This window comes from Temnothorax americanus, unplaced genomic scaffold, assembly GCF_048541705.1.
Source record: "Temnothorax americanus isolate GAGA-0224 unplaced genomic scaffold, ASM4854170v1 Scaffold1, whole genome shotgun sequence".
Taxonomy (NCBI): Eukaryota; Metazoa; Arthropoda; class Insecta; order Hymenoptera; family Formicidae; genus Temnothorax; species Temnothorax americanus.
Genome location: NW_027509230.1, coordinates 2369633 through 2387823, shown reverse-complemented (window position 1 = coordinate 2387823; position 18191 = coordinate 2369633). Strand labels below are relative to the sequence as shown.

The window sequence follows — 18191 nt, the reverse complement described above, 5'->3', positions numbered from 1 at the left end:
TAGCGCATGCAGCTGAAACGGCAATTATTACAATTCAATTATCACAGCCGTGAGGTTTCTAGATCAAATCACAAATTTATTTGCGATTCCCGAATCTACCTACGATCTATTTATTTTTCTATTCGTCGTTTTTTTTCCAAAATTCAATGCTCATGTCGCGAGCAAGTTTCGTTGCTGATGCGATATTCACGGATCTCGTTGGTTCGTCAGCTGCCATTTCCATGCACGTCCTTTCCGCGTGTATCCGTCGCATCGTCGTCGAGATATATCTCCTCTCTTGGAGAATTCACCGATCGTCGAACGCGACACCGACGAGAATCACCGAGAAGTAACGACGCTCCGCACAATGGCGAGTGGTACGTCCAAACTCAGATTTCGTCACGCGTCGCGATAACGCCCGCGTGCGTGTAATTGGAACCCCTAAGTGCCACTCAGACTTATCGCAATAATTTCCAAGGCAAATTCGCCATATTTCACTTTACCGTTCTATATACGGTCTTTGAACATCCCCTCGGCCCGAGACGGCCTGAAATTCCTCCTACAACGGCTGGCTTCCGACCGTGAGCTATGAAACGCAAAGCCTTACCGTTATTGGACTACTTAGTCACCCTTTTCCTGTCTCTCGCCCGCGGCCATGAACGTCCGACTTTCGCAAATGGCGGCGTGAATGGGGAACGTGGAAAAAAATTATTCCGCCCTTGAAACGCCAATTAACTTTTATACGATCCGCTAATTGATATATAAAGCTAATGGAAGCGCAGGTACAAAAAAGGGCCGTCTAATGTTTCATTATACGAACATGGGAAAACCCGCGAGCGATCGGACGTGGTTGTAGGTTGCAAAATTGGTACGGCATCTGCACTCCTTTGATATGGAAAACGGTCGCTTGCAAATTCTATGAAACGGCCAAAACAGTTTATGCGAAACTGGCGAGTACATTGTATTTCCTCGCAACGGGTCCTATAGAATTCATATTTTTGTTTGAAGATCAGTTCAAGGATCAGAGACGAATATAATAAAACGATTTAGAATTGTCACTCTTGTAAAATGCCAGTAATAAATACGAATACATATTTATGAATTTTCACTAAAGAAAAAAAAATTAAAATTTTATTCTATTCATTACATTATTAACATAAATGATGATTAAGAAATTATTCGTTTATATGTATACGAAGGTGTAAAGAATGACCAATTTGCAAAGTGATGGAAATAGAAATAAACAAAACGACTTAATTGTGAGCAAAAAAAGAATATTTTTTGTAATAATAAATCAAGAATAAATATTAAGTGAGTGAGCTGCATTTTATATCATTTAAATTTGATTCAATTTTTCGGAAAAAGATATTACGAAAGGTCATCCAAACTTCTCCAACTTATAGCTGCGCAAAAATTAAGAGTTGAAATCTTGCTCTTGTTTCCTACTAATTGCGCATTAATATACCGCAATAAAATCCCTGTTAATTACAGCCTATTTAATGAGATCGGCGGTCACACCAGTTATTTCCCTTGCACAGCTCGTATTATTTTTTCACAATGCGGTTGATGATTGGAACGTGTCTGGTGTGACCCTCGCCGCGTCTGGTAGACTCGTCGAGATTTTATCACGGACGCCACAAATTACAGTGAACCGACGTGAGGGGTGGTCTGACATCCAGCCCGACAGTCTCGAATTTTTCAAGAGGTCTATCCAGCACGTTGGCTGAATAGGATAGGGAATGATTCTTTTAAAATGCAAATACCCCCGGCGGGGAAAGCATATACGAAAGAAATGTTGCCTCTTATAAAGCAGAGATTGCCGCCTATATCGGCTCGAGACTAACTTCGTCGCTTTAACGCGCGCACGATAAAAGTCCAACGCAGAGTTCTCTATTATATCCCGGGAAAATGTTCGTCGTGCCTGACTTAAAACAAGTACTAAATTACCTTTTGCCCCGACATGGATTACTTTGCGAGGATACTTTCCGCCAAGTATATCGAAAAATCGTGAATAAATTCCGAGCTTATGTATCGACGTATAAGTCCTCCGACAGTCTCTTGACTATAAAACATTGCCATATACAATGTTTAAAATTTTAAGGATATCAATGATTTTACTGTATAAAAAGTATTAAATATGGTATCACCATTAACTGGAGAGAAGCGTTGTTTAAATAAAACTCATTTAATGAAGATGACTGAGAAAAGAAAGATGGAAAATGAATAGAGAATTGTAAATAAGCACTGTAAATATAACACTACTGCAATATGATAAATATTTATGAGTATCAAAATTTATATAAAATAAAATATATAGATATATATATCAAATAAATAGTTTTTATTATACAAAAAAAACTATTTTCTGCATTAAATAGAATTTACAGTATGTGTGTTAAAGCTCTCAATATTACTGTCTAAAAAAAAAATTCAATTTCAATGAGACTACTATAATTGCAAATATGTAATATATCAGAGATCACATTCTGTAATACTTCGCGAAACGCAGTACGCGTTAATCAAAATTACGCAACTATATAACAGACGACTTTCCACTGCCTTACACCGCTGTATTTCTCATGGGGACATCTCGCACGCATATTTCGAGATGGACAAGAGAAATTTCGCGAAGTTACTGAATAAATGCAGACATCCGCTCGCCTATCGGCCCGTTATTTAAAGCGACTTATTCGCTCGCATCCGATTCGGCGACAAAAAAGCCGTATTCGAATGGCACCACGACATCCCAATCAACGTTCGTCGGCGAAGAGGCCTAGCTTCGCTATCGTTGACACGTTCGCGGCTGACGCGTTTTTATCTCGTCGCGCTAGTTTCGCACACATTTCCTCAGAGGAAATCTCGGATTCTCTCGATAGATCGTGAATGGATGAGAATGGGAGAAGAGAGGTGACGAGGAGAAGAGGAGGAGCGTGCCCGAGGGAACGGAACGGGACTGCGCTGCGCTGCGCTGCGAAATTTCGCCCGCCGGCGGTCGACAGGCAGGCAGACACGGGCGATGGATGAGATGCTAACGAGACGCGAAACGATCGACTACTCCCGCCAGGACAGGAGCCGCCAAGTCGGGCGTGAAATGATTTTCCTTTACCAGTCCGGGTTACTACGTCGCCTTCGCGCGACGCCCATCGAGATACGCGAAGCGCATTTATTCCCCCGGCATTAAGGTACGCGGGACCAAAAAGTCAAGAGAGATCCGGAAGTAATCTTCCTCGAGCGATAATGACGTTAGAGTTTTAATTCTGGCAGTAATTAGCATGTTATACAAAGATAGGGCGATTCAAACATAACATTACACGAAAAAAAGGTGACTCCACATAAGAATATATAATATAGTAAAATATAATAAAAATAAATCTTTTTTTTTTATTTTCTTAATGTTTTGTTATGTTCACACACACATAATATATTAAAAACTGTAGAAATTAACCTGACGTTAAAGATGCTATCAGAATGCGCGTGGTATTAAAAAATGTACCGATGCACATGAATACGGCAAACAGTTATTCATCACAGTAAAGTATTTCCATGGGGAACAGGATGCTAACGAGACGCGAAACGATCTATCCTTAGTAAGACGGGAAGCAACGAGACAAGTGGAGCGTGAAATGATTTTCCTTTACTACTGAGGCTCCGCAGTGGCAATCACACTCTGCCTTTGCCTGTAACTCGAGATACACGAGACTCTATCCTCGGTATTAAGGGAAAATTGAAAGTGGTTTTATCCCACCTGTTTTATCTTATCCATGCAGCGCGTCGAATACGGAAAAATATACTTTGCGTGTCGATCCAACTGGAAAGTTAATAAAGATCTTGCCTCTGAGTATCTAGACTCTTATTGCAGAAAAGCAAGACTACCTCTCGCTGTCAATAACGATTGCGTGAATGAGCACGTTCTTTGTTACGAGTTTCCACTTGTGCATTGATAAAGTAACAGAATGAACGATTGTTTCTTGTAACGAGAAATATCATCGATCTTATCTCTCTTATCGCAATCACTTTTGATTTTAGCTGTTCTGTTTTACGATTGTTCGACATAGTAATATTAAGTCACTCTTTAAATTAAATATATAAATAATTGAACATTCTCTCTCTCTCTCTCTCTCTCTCTCTCTCTCTCTCTCTCTCTCTCTCTCTCTCTCCCCCCCTTCTCTCTCTCTCTCTCTCTCTCTCTCTCTCTCTCTCATGCACTTACAAACAAATATTGCGATGGAAAGTATAAGTTTCCTCCTGAGAGTAAGACGATGATGGTCCCTATTATACATCCAGAAATGCTTCTTGTAGGCTTTAATCAGCAATGCTTTGCACGCGGTTAATCCACTAATCTCTCACGTACTCGCAATAAAACGAAGAGGGTGCGAGGTGTGTGTGACTAGGAGAGATGTTACGAGAGATGGTAAGAAGAGCCGACAAGGGAATTAAGAGAACGTGAAGACGAAGCGGAGAGATGGGCGAAAGGACGAAATCTCCTAACGACTGACGTTATACATATACTTCGGAGAGATCGCTCGTTACCTCGGCTAGGTGGTGTCAATTTTTCAGTGCTTTATACGCATCCCCCTATCCCTGGCGCCGCCCTATATTTATCATCCATCGCGTTCCATCCATCGCTCGCCGCTGGCAAATCTCTTTCAGAGCGATCTTATTGATGGGGTGTGAGTTCTACGACGCTGAGAAAAATCGACAATTGGCTGCGCGATAGTGAGAGAAAGACGCGGGTGTTTGGGAATGGAAGGATGTGTGATTTATGTCATAATTTCTGCGGATCGTGCACACGTATATACACAAACGCGTACGCGTATATAAACTTAAACTCGTGACAGATGTTTCGAAAAAGAAAGAGAGTATAACATCTCTCCAAAAATTCTTATATTTCACCCAACCAATAGCTTCTTTAGCCCGGCAGAAAAATATAAATGGCTACGCGTATATATTAGCTGCAGAAAAGTTATATTAAATTCTAAAAAAATAAATTATTTACACAATAAAATTAATTGCATTAAATTATTTTATTGTTACGAAATGTCAAAAAAAAGTAAAAACTATGTTCAACCGAGATCACGACAGGTATGCTTTACAATTTACATTTTTATTAAAAAAAAAATATATATATATATATATATATATAGCAAAAATTCCCTCTGATATGAAATAGTACGAGTTATTTAGGTGATGCATTATAAGTATAAAGTAAACAATATATAGGATATCCCAAGTTTTTCCGGACAAACTTTAGTAGAATATTCTATGAGTAGAAATAAGAAAAAAATGTTATATAAACATAGGTCTCTCAAAATGCTTGATTAGAAAGTTATAGCATGTGGCAAATGCTATTTATAGTTAAATAAAATTAATTTTTCATCAATCTGTATAGAAAAGAAGCGAGAAGACATCATGAAATCTTTATTAAATATCAATCAGATGTCACATATTATACTCTAGCCATAAATAATCGAAATTATGTTGGATCCAAAAAAATATCTCACATCTTGATACGACAGTAAAAATGTTCAGAATAGCTACTAATACGAGGTATGTCTAAACAGTAATAAGACTTAAATTTTTTTCTCAAGAACTAACAACATTATAAAACCAAGACTGCATCAACCAACATTTCTGCTCTACCCTTCAGTACATGTTTCAACTTGGTTTTGTGTAACTATATGTTTTGGTGACGTGTCCCGAAAATGGAACACAAGAATATCGAGCAGCGTTACATGATCAAATTATATGTCAAACTTAAAAACAACGCGACGGAAACATTTAACAATAAGTTAAAACAGAGATCAAGTTCTAATTTATCTTATAAATACGATTATTTTAGAACGGTTTATTTTCGGAAAAGAGATGTTTTTCAATTGTATCTCTCGAGATAAAATAGTAATTATGAAATTGCACTAACTTGAGCACTATTTTTGAGTGTCGGCGTGACAAGACAATTCCGTTAATTCGAATTGTAATAATTAAATAGCAATGCGCTATTTCTGTCAATTTTTCGAATCGAAACAAAACGAAACTAGCGTCACGTTCATTCTGTATTTCATTCAAACGTTGCACGTGTATTGGGAATTTCACGCCAAACTCCCACAACGGAATTACGTCAATGGGATTCCGCTGCTCTCCCACTAGTACACCAATGCATCAGTTTTCTTATCTATTCGCGAAAATTCCTGCGTGAGAGAGACGCATTTCCAATGCTGTAATATATTATCCAACTAAAGTCTTTTCCAACTTTTTTTATGAAACTCATTATTTATATTTTCGTATAAAGGATAATTTATCTCGCGTATTACACATACTACGTTATTTTATGTATTTGTAATTATATTTAATTAAAAAATAGATATTACGCAGTTAAGTACATATAAATTATTAGTTAAAGAATTATAAAGCGATTTTAAGAGAAGGTAGAGGAGATCAGTGTACACATATAAAAGTTATATAAGATACAAAGTATCTGAGGGAAAAAATGACAAACTGGCAATACGCAAAAACCAATTTGTTTGCGAATAATTAATATATTAATATACACGTGTATCAAACAAATTTTCAGATGAAGTGCAGCCGTAAAATTGTTTTTACTTTCATATATCCACTTCGATTTTTCGCTTAACTGAAAATGTGTGATACTGCTCGAGCAACGTGGTAATAAACGGAAATCAGATCCGTGGGGACCGATTGAATAGATACCCAATACCAGAGGTAGCTTTGGATCTATGTCGCTCGAATTGGTTTCTCGACTTTTCAATACGCTCTCATCTGTATGAACACCCTTTTTAAGCTCAACGCGTGCTGCGGTTCTACGGAGGAGAAAGCTTTAAAGAGCGTTACTCATATATGCGCCATCTTTCAAATACTGATAATATTAATGCGATGGGTAAAATTAAACGAAAACTTATTGTTACGAACAATATGATTATAAAAAACTGTCGTTGTTGAAATTGTCTGAATATGAATTCGTTAAAATCGGAATAAACGTATCTATTTGTATTTCGTCAAAGTACTTTGATGAAATGTTTCCTAATACAAAGAAACAAACACTTTCAATAAAATTTATCGCATAAAAAAGCTCGATTGAAAGATGCTTTTAGATAACGAGACTTTATACGGTTTAATTTATAAGCTGTTTCACATAAGTAATAAAATCTCATAATATTCGTTCCTCATTTCAAATTTTCATTGCACATTTTGCTTTTGTCTTTGCTTAAAATTTTATACATGGGTTATTTATCGAGTGATAGAAATATTATACAATATAGTATGTATATACATCAACATATATCTAATTGTTTTGGGGAATTTCAAAATAGAAAGAATATATATTATAAACAATAAACCTAATATGAAATTCTATTTTAGACAAAATACATCAGAACGAATTTTCAACCTAAAATAGCCTCATAAACTTAAATAAATGCGCGAAAAAAGATACTGGCGAACGTTATATTGAATCCGTCGTATAAAACCGACATCACCACTGAGCCCCGTTATCAACTTATAAAGTATAAACCTCACATATAGGAATGAGTCGCATAAGCACGGGCGTTGAGTACCACAAAAACGCTGGGATTTTCTTGCTTCTTAAAATTAAACACCAGAAAACAGCGGAGATATAATTTGACGACGCTTCTTTTTCCTTTAACTTTCGAGCGAAAAATATTTACTATACCTCGAACACGAGAATGTACAAAAAGTATATTTTTTATCTTTTTGAAAGCAAGTATGCTGAGAATGAATAACGTTTCAAATAATGCTTCCTGTTGTTATGCAACCTTAAAAATGTACAAGAAGTTCTATAAAAACTTGAGCACACACAGTTTCAGTTGTTCTCATCTTCATCCTCTTTTCAACGAAATCTCCAAATATCGACAAAGAAACATTTTCATTAAAAGTAAGAAAAAAAAAAAAAATTCGTAGTATAAAAAAGTTTATCACAAAGTTTTATCTAATTATAAATAATTATATTTTATCTAATAATGTAAATTAAATTAAAAAATAAAGAAACAAATAAATGTAAGCTATTTTATGAATTACATTTAAATATGTCATTTTAAAATCTTTCATAGTGTACCTAATTATTATGCTCATTTATTAGAATTAAACTTTTAAAAATTTAATATTCAATTCGTAAGATTTGTCATTTGATTTATGAGAAAAGGAGAATGCGGGCTGGAGAATGTAGATTAACTTGGCCGCGTTACCATCACACATCGTGAAACAAATATGCACGGTCGAGAGATCACGAATGGGATTGCGGTCTTGCTTCATCATTAAATCCTATCGAACACCAGAGATAGTTCCGCAGCTGTTTGCGCGGCAACTGAACAAGCAGCCGAACGACCAGTCCTAGCCAACTAATTATCGCGTTCCTAGCAGGCCAGAAAACAGAACAATGGCATGTGTATTGCGGTGCATGCCCGTTCCCAGAATCACCATGAGAGCGGACGCACAATGCGCGAGCGATTAATTAAGTTGCCGGATGAAGCGAGTCAACGAAGCCAGTATAAACCATTTATTTCCAAGAAGGTGCAGTAAACCGGGCTCAAAAGATCAAGACGCATTATCCTACGTCTTAATAAATCTTGTTATCGACTTTGGCAGACTTACAGCGTCACGAAATATTAAGTGTAACGATTGTATCGAACTTCAGTGTATCATATTTCAGTATAATCTAATAGAAAAGAAACAAGATTATTTGAGCGCACCCCAACACTTTTTACTGTAATACATAAGAATATGCAATAAGTACACATGTTAGTTATGACGATAACTACAATACAATATGCATTATAATGCTGAAATAAATTGTAAAAGCAAAATTAGAAAAAGTTTACAAGACTTGATTATACCACAATTAAAGTTGAATTGCAAAAACGACAGATAAACGATTAACGTCCATTTTTATCAATACGGATTAACTTTAATCTCTAAAAACTAGACTCTTAGAACTAGAAAAAGATAAAAAGTAAGTTAAACCAAGATCAAAGTTAATCTGCACTGATAAAAATGGACATGAATCGTTGATTTTACATATTCAATGGTGGCAAATCAACGGAGAATATAAAAATAATATGATTCGACACAGAGATCTAACTGCGCGCTGGCATGCAGGAAAAGCGCTCGCTCAACAAGCGTTTCCGCGACAGAAGCGCTTTTCATTGCAGATCGTTAATCGCGTCGCGCTCGTGGCAACTAGCGCGTTGCACGGGCCAAAGTGCACTTTCTTTAACACCGGAAACAGTGACCGTCGCATATCGCTGACCGACGCTAAATGCACGGACGATAACGTCGTAAAGCCAGGAGAGCTTTCGGTTCGACTGACAGCCCTTCGAGTGCACCGCCGCGCCGCTCGGAAGCTCGGGGTTATTGACTTACCACTCCACTTCAATACGGACTACCGACACATCCACGTCACGCACACACTCGAATATGTTCGATGAGATAGTAAGAGAAAGAGAAAGGAAGGGGCGGAAGAGCGAGAGGAAAGAGAAAAAGAAAAAAAAAGAACGAAAGGCAGCTTTTAAGATAGCTTTCTTTGATTCTCGTCTATGTATATGTATATGCGTATATGTATACTTGTATACTTGTATACTTGTATACTTTTTTACTCGTTCAATCGTCATTATGATTATTTGATATTCAATATTTAATCGGTTTTAAAACGATCTCACAAAACAATACAGCGAGAGACAGATGTATCATAAGAACACGAAAAATGTAAATGATTTCAAAAACACATTTTTTGCATTAAAAGGCAATTATAATGTAATTGCATTCCTATTCGTAGACAATTAATAATTAATTTCTGTTTTAATTCTGTCGAATAAGCTAATGAAAAAAGCCGATATTGCGTATCATATATTGAAATCCCGTATTACGCGCTGGACCATTATATATAAAATGCACGGAGAAATTAGCATAGTATTTAATTCGGCATTAACTGGATTTGAAATTCAAACTTTCGAACGTTGTCGTTGAAAATGTGATATGTCACGAGAGAAGCTAGAACGCCAAATCAGTGGCTAACTTAATTACACGATTAACACGACTGCTCTTTTGCACTACATAAATCACAAGACACACAGCGCTGGTCTTCGGATACATTATCTACCTATATACACGTATCGCGACGTGATTGTAAACCAGTCTTTCGAGATAAATGGGCAATTACCTGGTGCATAATGCGTATGCAATTTACACCGATCAATCTGCTACTCGCAAGAACACCAGCGCGAGATAAATGGACAACAGTGCATTTACATATACCTAGTTTCAACGCCTCGTAAATCTCGATTGTCAAAGTCAGTAAAAAAAAAAAAAAAAAGATTCGTTCGTCGCATGCAGATACAAGATACAGTGATCAATAAGCCAATAATTAATATTGTTAATAAAATATGTTATTTCATTAATTATTATTTACGTCCATTTTTTTTATTAATACGTAATAACTGTATGTCCTAATTGAAATAACGTTGCAGCAAAGTTTTATTAATTATGAAACACACACACACACACACACACACACACACACACACAACGAGTTGTAGATAACATGAGCTGAGCTGTACCAATTTTAATAAAGTTTTTGTAATTGGCGAGCCACCACTCTTTTGAAATGGTTTCGTAATGTGCCATTACGGGTGGAGTAAAAATTCGCGTTTCGCTGGAGATACATCAGAAAGCAACGTGAACGTTACATCACGATGCGGCGACAGCTCGGGGGATACCCCATTGACTGTTCCATTAATTACGAGGCAACCTTCAGCTACTCAATGGGTAGTTAGTGGCCAATACTCGGCTCGCGTCAATAATCACTGGGCAATGTAGTATGGCGCTGGGCTTTGATGCGCTAATTTACTCCACCTGCGCTAGTGCCCCGGTACCCACTGTCCCCTTGTTCTATCGATCTAGAACAATGATTGTCTAAGTGTGCGTACGAGTCGCACATCGCGCACTGGCTCGTACGAACTCGTACGTACGAGAGAGAGCATATTAACGTTGCACTTGAGTGTAAAGGCGTTGAGCCTGTATGGAGAGTTACGAGAACACGTAACTCGACATAGCGAATTATTCGCGAATAGCATTTGCATCAAATTTTGCGAATCCTACTTGCAGATCGCGCTAAATTCACTTTATTAAAACGCGAACTCGCGCGAAGCGTTATATAATGGAAGCAATTACTGGTTATTATTAAAATATTTACCGCAATGTATTACACAACTTAACTTCCACATAATAATGGTGGTCTTATGATAAATATAATAACAAATCTTAAACGATTAATTATAAAACAATTAATTATACAAAATATGTAAATATTATACTGTGACACACACACACACATGCGGAAAATAATGTAGAATAAAAGAGATATTTACATATAATTAAAGTATATTACATATTGACGAATAAATTATACTTCTGAAAACAAATAAATTATTTATATAATAACATAAATATATATAATATATTATCAAATTTGTTCACTTCACATATCATGCAGAAGCAAATATTAATAATTTTATATTCACAAATTCAAATATTTTCTTATGACAAGCAAAATTTGGTTCGTATCTCGTATCATTCAAAATCGATTGAGATATCAACAATTAGAATATAACAATCAGGATGACATATTTGCTGCGACTCCACTTTATCACACGATGAAGTGGAAGCACAACAGAATCATAAAAGAGCTTTTGACTGATGCATTTTCCGAACGCATTGCCGTTACTTCTAATCAATCATATAAATAACATGTAATAAATCACAAACAATGATGATGGATTTAATGAGAGTACTTTAACAGCACGCAACGTTAGTAAATTCAATTATTTTCGCGCGCACGCGTGCTACAGGGCATTACTGATTTTATTTAACAGCTTTGAGTACCTTCACGTTCGACAATTACATTTAAATTACCGAAAATTAATTAATCGTTCCAGCCTGCTGACAAAGTCACGAATAAATCGCGTCAACGCGCACAATCGCGACCGATTGTTGAGTGAATCACAAAAAGACCGCGTGACAGTTCTCGTTTATGCGTGCGACGTACAAAGTGACAGCGTGCAATCGCTGCAGCAATCAATTTGACGTTTCTTTTTTCAATCGCGAAAAGACAATCCCCAAAGTCTATAAAACTTGTACGCGGAGCTGCACGCGGCCGGTGTGTTTTACACTTGTACGCCTTGCTATTATGACCTCTGTACCGTTACGAACGTCGTGTAAACGTCCTCCGTCCTATTCACGACACGCGGGTTTGCACTCAGGCAGCGCGGTGTTTCTGCTCTTTCGAACGATGACAACGATAGAAACAATGAGCAACGCTGGTCTCTTTGGCAAACTCTTCCTTTTGTCACATGGTAGTAAAGTGCACGCCAAAAAAAGGGGGAAAGAGACGAATGAATCAACCGTGATCTTTCGACTTTCGAATGCTATCGCGCACGCGAGAAAATAATGAGCATGATAATTGCCCTCCTAAAAATGACAAATAATAAGTTGTCTCTCTCTCTCTCTCACTGCAGAAGCATAGAAATAAATTTAATTGAAATATTCAAGTCGTTCTAAGTGTCTTATTTTTTAATTATTTTTGCATTCGTGCATTTTTAAAAATATGCAATAAATTTTTTTTAACTAAACCATTAAAATAGTAATAATTCTTTTAAATATAAAATGAGTTAAAATACAGCAATTTCTTATATACTAAGCCATATAATGTTCATAATAAATTAATAAAGTTGTATGTACAAAATAAAGTAATTATTCTTTCTATAGAATAGCAATGACATACCTATGAATTGTGTGCACTGTGCACATGCGTAGAATGACAAGAATTTCCGAATAAACTTTACTGTTTCATCGATGCTTAAGGACATAATTTTTTAAAGAAAGAATCGTAAAACATTGTGACAAGGATCTCAATTTCCTCGAATCGCATCGAGGTCGAACATGCTCGAGGCAGCAACGGTATCGATATGTACATGAATCAAAAAGCGCCGCGATGTCGAGCGCAATCGAAAGACGATACGAGAGAGTGGAATGCCACGAATTTCGTTGACGTAGCTCTATATATGTATACCGATGGAGTTCCGCCATTGGCCGGCAACAGTAGAGAGACACGCGTATAGTCAGCCAAAAGAGGAGCAGTTCGATATTGGTCAGACAGTGGAATGCCCTCTGTTCGCGCCAGACCAACAAGATTTCTCTATACCTTATACCGATCTTGTTAGCTTTATAGAGTGGTAGCTCGCAGGAAAAGCGAAAGATAAAAGGCAAAAAAGTGTGTGTGTGTGAGAGAGAGAGAGAGAGAGAGAGAGAAGCAGCAAAAGATTACGAGGGTAGGGAGACACGATGGAGAGTTAAATGAAAAATCGAAAAGATCGAGTGATAACGATTGCAAGTGCCGGTAAACTACTAAATGTAGACGTCAGATCTTTCCACAACACGCGCAAACAGGAAAGGATGGCAGTAAATTGAATTCCCTTTAAGAGAAGAAAAGAGAAAAATACGAAAAAAGCAATGAAGAAAAGAGGAAGTGGGAGATACAGAAAAATCTATATTCATTACTGGTGTGCGGGCAAACTTTGATGCAAAAATAGAAAAATACATAAACAAAATTTCCTTACGTAATATATATTATATATATATAAAAGAAATAAAGAAGAGAGAAAATATAAGAACCGTATACAAAGAAGGCTAACAAGAGATCGAAAGAAATAAAATACAAAAAATAACTAGCATTAAAGTAGAAAATGGTATGGCAAATGCACGAAAGAAACGATCGTTGTATTCGTAATCTAAATCTCGATTTAATGTGAAAACGCAGTAGGATGGAAGAGGATACGAAAGACGTTTCGAAGAGGCGTAAGGAAGATTGCACAAGTGTATGTGTGTGGAATGGTTCGAAGATGAATCTTGAGGAAGCCACAGTCTGTGTCCACAGTCTGTGTGCCCAATGTCCGGGTTAAGGACGAGCGCCTTAACATCCCTGTCTATTTGTCGAGTAAAATACGAGGAACCTGGCAACCGCGCGCATAAAACGTGCATTATTCTCAACTTTTTCTCGCTCGCGGATTTCGGCGTCGAGCATCCAGGTAACGTTAGGCAAATCTATCCCTATCAGCCGCAGACGGACGTTACCCGGTGTGTCCCCTCCTTCGTGCGCTTTGCCTGAGGGATAAAACGGCTGAATTTCCAATGATCGGTGAAAAGTAGAGGTGATGATTTCGCGGGACATGCCTTATGATGTTATCGCTAAAGAAAAACTTGTTCGCGTTTTATCTCCTTTCAGATGCATCTCCCCGAACCGACCCGCAGTGGTCGTTTTCGAAATAATAGATGCGCAACGATATTGAGATCACTTGTGAAGTACTATTAAAAATAGGTTTAAAACTTCGTATTGATATAATCTTTTTAACATGCACAATAAAGAAAATCTATTAAAATCGACTTTCCATTAATCTGCTTCTTTAATTCTTCTAAATAACTTTTTATAACTTATAATAACTTTCTGTTAACATTACATCCACTAATTATTATTATTATTATTTGCGTATGTATTTTATTTCAGCATTTCACATTTGTTGGTTCACTGTAATCCCTTTTATCGTCACGCATTTTGATTAACGCGCTTCGTCGATCTGATGCTCTGCATTTTAAATTAACAGTAATAAATTGCAAAATTATAATGACTCTGTCAACATGCATTTGACAATATTAATCGCATAGAAATGTGCCGTTTTAAACTGATAAATAAAGTATGCCATGTATTTATAATTGAATATTGCGAGCACGAAAATATCGGGAAATTATTTCTATGTTACAAATTGAGTTTGTACATTTTCTCATTTTCATAGCTTTATGTTGCAGCTATAAGCAACATGCGATATGCGTTACATAGCTAAAGCTAAGTTCGATAACCGGAGAAACATGATAATCATCAACATGTACCACGTACATTATGGAATTATTGTCAAAAGGTGTCACATCGGCCCGACGTTGCAACCACCATTAAATTTATCGTAAATTGACCCAAATTTTCTGATAATCGATAGAGCTCCTAAAAGCCGAAACAATATCCGACACGATAATCTTAATATTGTTAGAATAAAATAAGCATAAAATTAACATATTGTTGATTATTAATTTATGTATTGTTATTTATTACATATATCTGTTATTTAGTTTTTTAGTACACTTTTATTTATCTTTTTATTTATTTTGTTAGTCAGTACTTTTCTCCAAATTGTAAGATCATAATTATGTTATTAATTTTTCACAAATTGATTGAGGCCGGTATTCATAGTCGAATCTTATATTTAAGACCATCTTAAGTACGATCTTAAGATGTTATGAACCAATCACAGAGCCGTATTAGCATTTTGAGACATTACTTAAGACGGTCTTGAAATAAGAACCGACTATATGAATACCGGCCATAGTCTGTTGATATATAATGATATATAAAACAAATAATTTTAAAATTAAATAATTAAAGCATTTTTTGTTAGATCAAATCTAATGTGTTTATTGCGACACTCGTAGATGTTAGCGTATATATATACAACTACGGCGGTATATCTCTCATCTTGCGATGGAGTGTATGGCAAGGTATAATGTACAAAACAAAATATGAAAAAAATACAAGCTATTGCATTTCAATGAAAGCTTACTGTGCTCGCATTGGCGTGCTGGACGCGCGCTTCCGGGTTGGAACACCCGGAGTTGATTTGTTTTTCTCGATTTCGCCAGGGTAGACGTTAAGTGTACTCAACGTCTTATCGTGCGCCGCGCGGATTTCGGTGCTATATTTCTTGCGGCAAGCAACTTTTAGCGCTCTTCTTTCGTATTTACCCGACCAGTTTGCGAAAGGCACAATAGAGAAGATATATAAATTCGGAGATTTATGAAGTCGATGGAGTTCATTGAGATACGCGAAATAAGTCGGAGTGCCGGCAAATGAAAGAAAGCAATTGGTCACGTTTTCAGAATTTATTTCGAAGGAATCCAAATCCATTTTCCCGATATTGCGTGAGCGTTTATTTATAAGCCAGTTTTATATATGCATGAATTAAACTTCTCGAGATACTAACAGGCAAAATAATGTATTACAGTTGTTAGTTAACGTCAAGTAGATTTCATTTATCAAAAGGTTTATCGAACCTCTGCATCTTTCTCATTTTCATTATTCTCATCGTAGAAATTTATATTTATAGATCGCTATTTATAGATCCATATATTTATAGATCGAAGAAATTAGTGCCAAAAAACCGTTCTCGTCTATTTAAATAGTTTAAAAATGCTTCATAAAAAAATATTAAAATTAAAAAAATGTTTCCATAACGTAGATAATATCTCGGTCTACGTTAACATTTAAAAGTGCCGTGCTAAGCGGAGTCGCGAGAAACAACACTGCCGTCAGTAAAAATCGTTGTCAGTGCAAAGCGCTCGCGCGCGAGGACTGAAAAATAAACATCACCGTGAACCAGAAATAATCAGGCGGTGCACAGAGAAGAACGCACAAAAATGCATGCGAAGAGAACAACCACACGCGCGTCGCGTCGCGTCGCGTCGCGTCGCGTCCCGAGCGAACGTACCGCGCCACGGATAGATAAAAGCTCGTTGTGTTCTGTTTGGCGGTTGAATATTAAAAACAGGAACGGAGAAAGCGAAGCCACGAAGCAAGCTTTTATTCCGTCGGAGGATCGTGAGCTTTCGAAGAGCGTCACGCGCGCCGTCAACCGGTGCCGCGATTGCTGCGCGTAAACGTGTACGCCTCGCTGCGGAGACAAGAGCAGCCGGTAGAACGAATGACGCGTCCGTCTAGCGAAGGAAAAAGAAAAAAAAAAGAAGGTAAAATGTTTTAGAACGAACTTTTAGGCCGAATGCATATTCATGTCGTAGTGATGCGACCGCCGCGCCCGCGCCGGGTCCAAGTGGTGCGAATTAATATGCATAAATTCTGCCATTACCAGCGGTTCAGGCAGCTTGAAACGTCTCTTCCTCCGATTTCTGGAGGTCCGACCTACTTGCCAGAAATTCTTAAGAACGGCAACACTTTTTTTACGATACCTATATATTACTTGAACCTGGGTGCAACAAGGATAAGAAATGCCGAGAACTTTCTTGTTGCAGTAAGTCACTTAATATATTGTATAATAATTTTTAATTAATCAAATTTTAATCAGTACTACAAGTTCTACTTGTAGTCAGTACCTATATCTAGTCAGTAGTACAACTAAGATAGATAAATCAAATACTGCTAAGAGAGACCATGACAAAGTATAAACATAAAAAAGGAACAAATATTTTTTTAGAAAAATTGGATATTTGAAGAAAAATATTTAGAAATTAACGTATTGACGAGCGATAAAAACTTTTATCCTTTTATAAGAATAAAATTTTACTATTTTTAGAATTAAAATAATAAATGTCTTTGATCATTTGAATGCAATGATAATTTTTAGGAAAGGATTATGTGGAATGTAAAAATAAAAAATGTTGGGAACAGTAAAAGTTTGCCTTCTCGATTATACGCTGCGGAAAAATTTTTCTCTCGTATGTTATCGCTCCTAAATATATCTAGCACATTCCTAAAAAACTTTATCAGTCGGAATTTTGCGAGAATTTAATCATTCGCGCGAAATTGAAAGGCTTTATGCAAGATAGAATCACGTTTTGAAAAAAATTCGCATACATCTCACTTTTTCGAAGTCATAAAAATGCGTTATATTCAGAAAATTCGCCACCTTTTTGTAAAGCCGAGGTAAAAAATTTTCATGTTACATTATATAAAAAAAGAACATTATTTCGATTTATAAATCAAATCAGCACAATCGTTTCAGTTAATTGTTAGACGTCAAAAATATTCGAGTAATATCGATCGCACAAATTATAAATTTATCAATATCGTATTTTATATAGAAAGTCATGCGCCTGCGGATAAATAATTGTAATTTCAAACCGTTTTACATGTAAATTTTTGTATGACTCCATCAAATATTTCACATATGCGTTACCTCTACCTGAGATATTTTCTTTCAATCGTACAACACAATTCATAATTCAAAATGGAGTATTTATTTATTGAATGTATTTATTTATTGAATTATTTATTAAATTATTTATGCAATAGTGTGAAGTGGTAGGTGATCATAATAATCATATTTTATACATAATGCACATAGATAAATAAGTGC

At 36.4% G+C, this 18191-nt stretch overlaps 1 protein-coding gene and 1 long non-coding RNA gene across 6 annotated transcripts in view; one reads left to right on the top strand and one right to left on the bottom strand.

The window, feature by feature from the left end:
- The window catches only part of Tei (irregular chiasm C-roughest protein teiresias), a 326287-nt gene that overhangs the window by 117540 nt on the left and 190556 nt on the right, over window positions 1–18191 (bottom strand). The window lies entirely within an intron of this gene.
- LOC143895222 (uncharacterized) overlaps window positions 1–18191 on the top strand; it is a 231642-nt gene that overhangs the window by 212455 nt on the left and 996 nt on the right. The gene's annotated exons all lie outside the window — the stretch shown is intronic.